Source organism: Pelodiscus sinensis, chromosome 1 (assembly GCF_052426305.1).
Source record: "Pelodiscus sinensis isolate ZL-2025 chromosome 1, ASM5242630v1, whole genome shotgun sequence".
NCBI classification, from domain to species: domain Eukaryota; kingdom Metazoa; phylum Chordata; order Testudines; family Trionychidae; genus Pelodiscus; species Pelodiscus sinensis.
Window position 1 is genome coordinate 70,620,833 of NC_143052.1, and position 9,147 is coordinate 70,629,979.

Here is a 9,147-nt window from a genome sequence, read left to right on the forward strand (position 1 = left end):
GACCCGATGGAGCCTCGACCGTTCCTCGAATGGTTCAGTGAGGACCAGCGGCAGCAACGCCAGGCCCAGCAAGAACAACAGGCCCAACTAGTCCAACAGCTGACCACGCAGTTCCAGGAACACCAGAGGCTGCTGATCCAAGAATTAGCAGCCCAACAGGAGCGGTGGCGGCAGACAGTGGAGAGGCGATGGGGAACCCCGGCCGGGGCCCCGGGGACATCGGGCGAAGGACCCAACTTGCCCCTGCGCCTGACGAAGTTGGGACCTCAGGACGACCCAGAAGCATTCTTAACGACTTTTGAAAGGGTGGCGACGGCCGCCCGGTGGCCGCCGGACCAATGGGCGACGCTGTTGGCCCCCTACTTAAGCGGGCCCGCCCAACTCGCCTACCGCAGCCTGGCCGTAGCGGACGCCTTGAACTATCCGAAGGTCCGCGAGGCGATTCTAGATCAGGTGGGGCACTCTCCCGAGACTTGCAGGCAGAAGTTTCGGCAGGAGATGTTTAGAGGTGGCGACCGGCCTCGGGCGGTAGCCCAGCGACTAAAAGAATGGGCCAACCGGTGGCTAGAGCCCGAGCACAAGACGGGCAGCCAGGTCTCAGAAATGGTGGTGATGGAGCAATTCATCCACATTTTACCGAGGGACGGACAAAGGTGGGTCCGCCGGAACCAGCCCGCAACGCTCAATGAGGCCGTCACGCTGATGGAAGCCCATCTCCTCGCGGAGAGGGAAGAGGGCGGCGCCGGACGGGCCAACCCGCCCACCCCGAAGGTAGGGGGGTCCCGGCCCCAGGGGAAGCCTCCAGGGGGAGAACCCTCATCAGGGGGGCGCAGGGGACGCGATACCCCCCCCCGGTTGGCCCCGGTCTGGCCCCGGCCCCCACTCGAGAGAACAGACGCGGAACGGCGACCCGAAGGGGGGCCACGGGAGGTCCGTCCAGGAGGAAGAGGGCCCTGCTTCCAGTGCGGGCAGGAGGGGCATTTTAAGCGGGAATGTCCCCTAATGGACTGCACCCTAAGCCAGGGGACGGCGGCCGAGCCCCGAGGGGACGGGGGAACCAGAGGGGGTCCCTTGGTCCATCGAGTGTGGCTCGAGGGCCGCCCCGTTCAGGCATTGGTGGATTCGGGCTCCACCGTCACACTCGTGAGGGCTGACCTCGTCCCCCCTGGACACCCAGAAGGCGAGCCCGTGTGGATGAGGTGCGTCCACGGGGACGTGAAGGCGTACCCCACGGTCCAACTCCGCCTGACCGGGGGGGGGACAGGACCGGGTTTGGCCGATAGGGAAGGCCAAAACCTTGCCGTACCCCGTCCTCATCGGCCGCGACTGGCCCGGGTTCGAGCTATTCCTAAAAGGACAGGACCCTCCGGCGGAGGAAGGAGGCCGAGAGGGGGCGGCTGGCGACTTGACGCCGGCAGCAGCAGAGAAGGAGCGAGCGATCTGCCTGGAGCTCGAGACAGCGCCGGACTTCCTGACCGAGCAACGGATGGACCCCACCCTCCAACATGCCTGGGACCAAGCGGGTGCCCCTGACGAGCAAAGGCAGGGCGAAGAGAGGGCACCGCAGGGACCACAGTTCCAGGTATGGGGTGACCGCCTATACCGGGTCACGAGGGAGGCCGCAGGGGGGGTACGGAAACAACTCGTGGTCCCCACCCGCTTCCGTCGGGAAGTCCTGGAATTGGGGCACGCCGTCCCATGGGCAGGGCATCTCGGCCGGGAGAAAACTTTAGACCGGGTCCTGCAGCGGTTCTTCTGGCCCGGCATTTTCAGGGCTGTGCGAGACTTTTGTGACTCCTGCCCGGAATGCCAGAGGACGGCCCCAGCCAGAGTACCAAAAGCCCCCCTTGTCCCCATGCCAATAGTGGCGGTACCGTTTGAACGGATTGCCATGGACCTGGTAGGGCCACTGGAACCCTCGGGGCGGGGGCACCGTTACATTATGGTAGTTGTCGATTACGCCACCCGGTACCCCGAGGCGATCCCGTTAAGGAACACAAAAGCCCCGACGTTAGCGCGGGAACTGCTCCGGATCTTCTCTAGGGTAGGGCTACCCCAGGCCATCCTTACGGACCAGGGCCCGAATGTAACCTCCAGGGTCATTAAGGAGTTGTGCAAGATGTTAAAAATCCACCGGCTGAGGACCTCAGTCTACCACCCCCAAACCGATGGATTAGTTGAGCGGTTCAACAAAACGCTCAAGGAAATGCTACGCCGATTCGTGCTGGAAGACCCCCGGGGGTGGGATTTGATGTTACCTAGCCTGATGTTTGCAGTGCGGGAGGTCCCGCAAGCCTCCACGGGTTTCTCCCCCTTTGAGCTGCTGTACGGCCGTCGGTGCCGCGGGATTCTGGACCTCCTGAAGGAAGGATGGGAGAACCAAGCTTCTACCGGACGAGGGACAGTGCAGTACATTACGCAGCTCCGGGAGAAGCTGAGCCGGCTGGGGGAGTACGCCCGACGGAACCTGGAAGACGCCCAACATCGCCAAGCCAGGTACTACGACGCTAACGCGCGACGTCGGGAGTTCCAACCGGGGGACCGGGTTATGCTACTCTTACCCACAAAAGAGTCGAAGCTCCTGGCGCAATGGCAAGGCCCCTTTGAGGTTATCAAGAAAGTGGGGGAGGTCGATTACGAGATCAGACTGTCGGGCCGACGCCAGGGGACCCAACTCTTTCATGTTAATCTATTGAAGAAATGGGTACCCCGGGACACCCTGCTGATCGCACCCCCGTCCGAGGAGGAGGACCTAGGACCATGGGGAGGAACCGAGACGGGGCCCGTAGAGGCTAGCCTGAACCCCGAACTGACTCCTGCCCAGCAGGGGCAACTGCGGAGCCTCCTCCACCAGTACCAGGAGACGCTCACGTCGCGCCCGGGCCGAACCATGATGGGGGTCCATCAGATCGTCACAGAGGTAGGCCGAACCGTGCGGGAACCTCTGCGCCCTCTCCCCCGAAAGGCGTGGGACACCGTAAGGCGGGAAATTCAGTTGATGCGGCAATGGGGAGTTATAGAGGAATCGGTGAGCGAGTGGCGCAGTCCCATCGTATTAGTCCCCAAGGCGGATGGCTCCACACGCTTCTGCATAGACTTCCGGAAGGTCAACGCTATATCCCGGTTCGACGCGTACCCCATGCCAAGGGTGGACGAACTGTTAGAACGGCTGGGACAAGCGGTCTACATATCGACCCTGGACTTGTCTAAGGGGTATTGGCAAATTCCGTTAGACCCCCAGGCCCAAGAGAAGACCGCCTTTTCGACTCCGTTCGGCTTGTTCCAGTTCCGGACGATGCCGTTCGGACTCCACGGGGCAGCGGCGACCTTCCAAAGAGTGATGGACCGGGTGTTGGCCCCCTACGCCGAGTTCACCGCCGCCTACATCGACGATATCGTCATCTATAGTCGGACGTGGGAAGAGCACCTGGGACATTTACGAACGGTATTGTCAGCCTTACAGAAGGCCGGCCTCACGGCCAACCCAAAAAAATGCCGCTTCGCGCAGCATGAGGTTTCTTACCTGGGGTATACGGTGGGGAGGGGGAGGCTAAAACCTATCTTCAGCAAAGTGCAGGCACTGAGGGAATACCCCATCCCGGCGACCAAGAAACAGGTCCGCCAGTTCTTGGGACTCGCGGGGTATTACAGAAAGTTCGTACCTCAGTTCGCGTCGGTGGCGACCCCCCTAACTGAACTGATACGAAATTCAGAGCCCACCAAAGTACGTTGGAACCCGCAGGCGGAGCGGGCTTTTTATACGCTAAAAGAAAAACTAGCCGCCGCCCCCGTGTTAAGGCAGCCAGACTTTGATGAACCCTTCATTCTTTATACAGATGCCTCCGAGGTGGGACTTGGCGCCGTACTGACGCAGGAGGGACCAGATGGGGACCACCCCATCTTATACCTTAGCCGCAAGTTGCTGCCCCGGGAGCGAGCTTACGCAACCATTGAGAAGGAGGCATTGGCGGTAAAATGGGCGGTGGACTCCTTGCGATACTATTTGTGGGGGAATAAATTCAAATTAGTGACGGACCACGCTCCACTGGTCTGGCTTAACTCCATGAAAGAGACCAATGCGCGGATTATGCGGTGGTACCTGGCCCTGCAGCCCTATTGCTTTGAAATAGTGCACCGACCCGGGGCCACCCACCTTAACGCAGACTTCTTTTCCCGGATAGGAGGACCCCCCCCGGACGGCGACCCTTCCAAAGGGGGGAGGTGTGTGACGGACCCGGCAGGGTCCGCACTAGGAGCGGGGGAGGGCCCCCCGCTCCGACAGGAAGCGGCGGCCAAGGACGGCCAGAAGCCGCTCGGCGCGGCGCCGCCGGCCCCGCAGCGGCTAAAGGCGGGGGCGGGCGCGCGCCGGAGGGGACGGGGGAAGCACCGGGGGCCCGGGAGACGTCCGGCGCGGGCGCCTCGGTTCGCGCCCCGGGCAGGAGCCGCGGGCACGCTCCGGCCGGAGCCGCGCGGGGATCCGCCGGAGGGGGCGGGGCTGACGGCTCCGACGTCACCCGGCTGCGCCCATAACAAGGGCACCGGGACGCCCAAGAAGGGGGAAGCGAGCGGGCAGCCACCCTGGCTTCCCGGCACCCCAAGCACCCGGCCTTCCGGGCGACCAAGGGAGACGACCCCGGCAGTTGGAGGCTCGCTTTGGGACGAACCCGGCGGCTACGACGGGGTAAGCGACTCGACTCTGCACCGGCCCAGGGGGCCGGAGCATCGGGGGTGGAAGGAGTCCGAGGCGGGGCCGTTTTGGCGCCCGTGGGCAGGCGAGTTTCGGGCGGCTGCCCCGCCTGCCGTGAGGGGAGCGCCTTAAAGCACCCACCTCACTTAGGGCCTCGGGCTGGGACCCGGTGGTGAGGGCGGGCCCGGGTCCCCCACTCCCCCCCCCCCCCACACCCCGACCTCGGCGCAAGCCCAAAAGGCAGCGACGGTCGAACACAACACCCCTCCCCTTCCCCGCGGAGAGGGGCAACAAAGCAAGGGGACAAAGAGTAGAGGGACGGCTCAAGAGCCCCGGTCGGGCCCCCGGCCGGGGGCCGCCCGGGACGTTACAGGTCCGGGTCCGCTGAACCCCCTCGGCCCTACTTGGGGCGAGGGGTGATCGCACCCGGGGCCGGACTTGCCCGCGAACCCCCGGGGGCGGGACAACTGGGCATTTGGAAGGCGGTGGGTTCGCGGAGCCCCACTCCAGCCCGCCGGCTCAGTCCGGGGGGATTCGGGGGTGCGAGGCTCGCACCCTTAAAACCCGCCACAGGGGTTCTTTATAAAAAAAAAAAACATTGAGAAACACTGCCCTATCATTTTTTCACTCTTTACTTCAATTAAAACATATTGCTCCTGGTATCCAGGTGTAGTTTGGTCTAACTTTCCAGTCTGATTTCTGTCTTCCAGAAAAAAAAAATGGGCAGCCTGGGAGGGGCATGATAAAGAGAAAAATGGATGGGAAGAAGAAAGCAAGCATTACTTGTTCAGGAGGGAGGAGGAATGGGTTTGTTTATATGAAAGACGGAATATGTTTAAAAGGGAAGGTGTGTGTTCCCATGACTGAACAGATTTTGAGGCAGAGGAAAGGGCGCAACAATAGTTCCAGTTCCTGAATATCTCAACAGCATCTGAACTTCAGTCTCAACAGCAGCTTAGTCTCTAGGTATCAGAACATTTTCCAGCATGTTGGCTCAACAGTTCATTTGATCATTGTATAAATGTGTGTGAACGAGGGTACTTTATCCCTCATAAATTCAGAGAAAGGGCTAAAGCCCGAAGTTATGAATGCAGACCCTGAAAGTCAGTTTTGTGGGTATTTAACCTTACATCATGCTATTTTCCCCTATATCTTCAAACTGACTGGCTGGGCCTAAACTAATGTTTTGTAGTGCAAAGCGCAATAATAGAAACTACATTACAGTCAGTGATAGGCTATGTCTAGACTACATGGCTCCGTCGACGGAGCCATGTAAAATAGTTTATTCGGCATAGGCAAAGAAGCGGGGATTTAAATAATCCCCACTTCATTAAAATAAAAATGGCCACTGTGCTGTGCCAACGATCAGCTGATCCGGCACAGCGGGGCAGTCTAGACGTGCTGCAGTTGACAAGGGAAGCTTTTGTCGACTGCTTTGGTAAACCTCGAGGCTACGCTGATTATTTTCAGGAATAACGGCATTGCGCAAGAAGGTTTTTCTTGTGCAGGAAGGGCAGTGTAGATGCTCCTTCTGGCACAAGAGCCTCTTCCACAAAAATGGTGGCTCATTAGGTATGCAAATGAGGCTTGGCGATATTCCATGCTTAGCCTCATTTGCATATTTCTGGTGCGACAACCCACCAGTGTAGACATAGCCCAGGGGTGTTGTTTCTCTGAATTGAAGGTGCTGTCACCTACAAAAGATTTTCCTGCTCTGATGTCAAAATGCACATTGGCTTTTGTTTCACTCACCCACACTCTTTCTGAAGATTAGAGAACACACAAAATGCCAGTCTCCTTCTTTTCTTTTTACCAAAACTTGTACTGACTTTCTATAATACTATAGGTTTGGTGATAGGAAATCCTTTTGGTGTCTCTTTTATCCATTCATTTAAACAAAAAAGCAAGTTTTAAAACCGTTAAAAATGTAGGCACTTTTGCTAATTAACATTTGACTGCATTTAGCACTTTTTCTTTTAGTGAAATACTTTCAGGGGCCCCTGCCCTGCAATTGCTTATATATCTAAAATTCCCAGTGACTTCATTACATTGAATAGCATGGTAACTTAATTTAGACAGACTGCGCAGACTCAATCATGTTAACTATGAATTTTCACTTGTGACCACTTGGGAGAGGTACAGCTTTTGAATTAAAGGACTAGAAATAGAACTCTAATTTAACATTTATCCAGAATAATAGAAATCAGTTGTGTGGTTGCTGTAAAGTGACCTAGCAGTTAGGAAAAAAAAACATTCTTTGGGGCATGTATTATCAAGTGCTTTCGGATAGCAGGCCCGAGGGAGCTGGCGCCACAGAACCCAGACCAAAAGCAATGAGCCTGGAGAAGCTGATTGCATGGAACTAACATGGCAGCAACTGACTTGAGTGTGACTTGATGGTGCAGACTTCTATAGACTGAGGGCAGCAGAGTAGGGAGTGCTGCCTCCTGGTTCCCATTTGCTCACCATTCAGTTTAACTGGATATTTAGGAATGCAGCTGAGATGGGTAGGGATTGTACTGTGAATGAGAATTGTGGGTTCCGACAAGCCAGGCAGTTAATACCTGGGACTGTGGGGTTGGCCCGGCCCATATACTGTGTGGGTTTTACTCATTTCATTTTTAAAATATATAAATAGATGTGTATCTTGTTTTTCTGAATAGAAATGATTTATGATTTCACAGTCCTCCAAGAGACTCCTGAGTGCTTGCAAGTGGGAGCAAACATCTGTTACTGTGATTGGGGGTAAAAAGTTCCTACAATGAGGGAGAAGATAAAGTTTTAGGTGGAAACTCAAGATAAGCATTTTTGAAATCTCAAGACAACATTGTAACTGTTCCTACAACCACCAAGGCTACCCAGGAGAAAGGTTACATAATAGGTTATGCAACACCTTTTGAAAGTTCACTCTAAGCCTTTGAGAAATGTTTAGGAGTCACTAGGAGTGGAACACAGGGAAGTAGCCCTAATTCTTCATTAACAGACTATTTTCCTGCAGAGAGCCTACCCCCAAAACCCAATGGATTGAGGGGCAATCTCCACTTCTTAGCATATCTGCTGTCCACAACTAACTCTGTAAACCTTCTGATGGGTGATGTACCCCTACACTTATTCACTATTCCTTAAATTGTATCACTGAACTTCCACATATAAATCTGGATTAATGCCGACTGTGCACTGTATGTATCATGTGACATTCTAAGCAAGACATTTTAATTTCACATAATCCAAACATGAACCCAGATGTACAGAGCCTTTCTGCTAAATCTGTGTACCATGTGAATTTTCATTTCAAGCATTACCTTTAATCATTTTTTAACATTTGTATTATTGTCATGTCTAGAATTCCTAGTCATAGGGTAGCCTCCCCGCTCCCCTCGCCCGTGCTAGGTCCTGAAAAACCACAGAATAGTAAAATGGTTCCCTCTGTTACATGCTACTATGGTAACTGGTATTCCTAGTTCTTCTTATCTGATAGACAGCAGTTAGTTTTTGAAGAAAAGCCTGATTTTACTTATTTTTAGAAGATGAGGATATCTCTTGTAAAGTGTGCTTGACCAGCTGGGCTGTTCTTCACAGTGCTCAAACACCTTGGTGACTCTATTTGCAAATGGTGCATACTGTAATGTATTGGCATCTTCTGATGTTTTGTGCCTTGCATAATAGGTATGACATGTGGGCAGCAGCTACGCCAAAGACAATGAAATGGAGAAACTGTGAGTCTGTGGGATAGCTGCAAATTAAATCCAGGCATCCTTACTGCCAATCTCCTAACTACTGTACAATACCAGTACAGTATTGGGAGTCTTGAAGGTATTAGAATTGAATAACAAGTGAACAGCTCATCAGAAGCTAACAACTTCAAAAGAAACAGACATCAGAAAGGCAAAGAGAACTGGGATCTTGCTACTGAACTGGGATCTTGCTACTCCTGACATACAATGGCTGTATCACCATGTTTCCAAAATAATTCTAGAGATTTGCAGTCTGCTGCAATAAACAAAGTCAGTTTTCCCATCTAATAAATGATAATACAGGTTCAGAATGCTTGCAGAGCTGGATACCCCAATGCTGTTCTTATTAAAGTTGTCCCAGATTGGATCATAACAAGAAAGACTGAGTGCTAAATAACCAGGCTTTTGAAACAAAGAACTGTAGTACTGCTCTTGCAATCCTTGCTCAGGAAAAAAGCTCAGGTGTTTTGCTTTGTAAAATGACTGCAGGGTCAACTCATATGTTATTTCTCACACTGCAAAGTATAACCTACAATGAACTTTTAATACGTTGATCATTTACTGCTGACTTTTGTGTTTTGCTCATTCGGACATTTTGCCATAAATTTTTACAAGAATATAGTTTGTTTCACAGAACTGGACAGAATGTAGACAAAAAGTCACCAATTAAGAGTCAGATTAACCATTATGAAGTTATCTCTAAACTATGTCTATACTGCTTTCTTA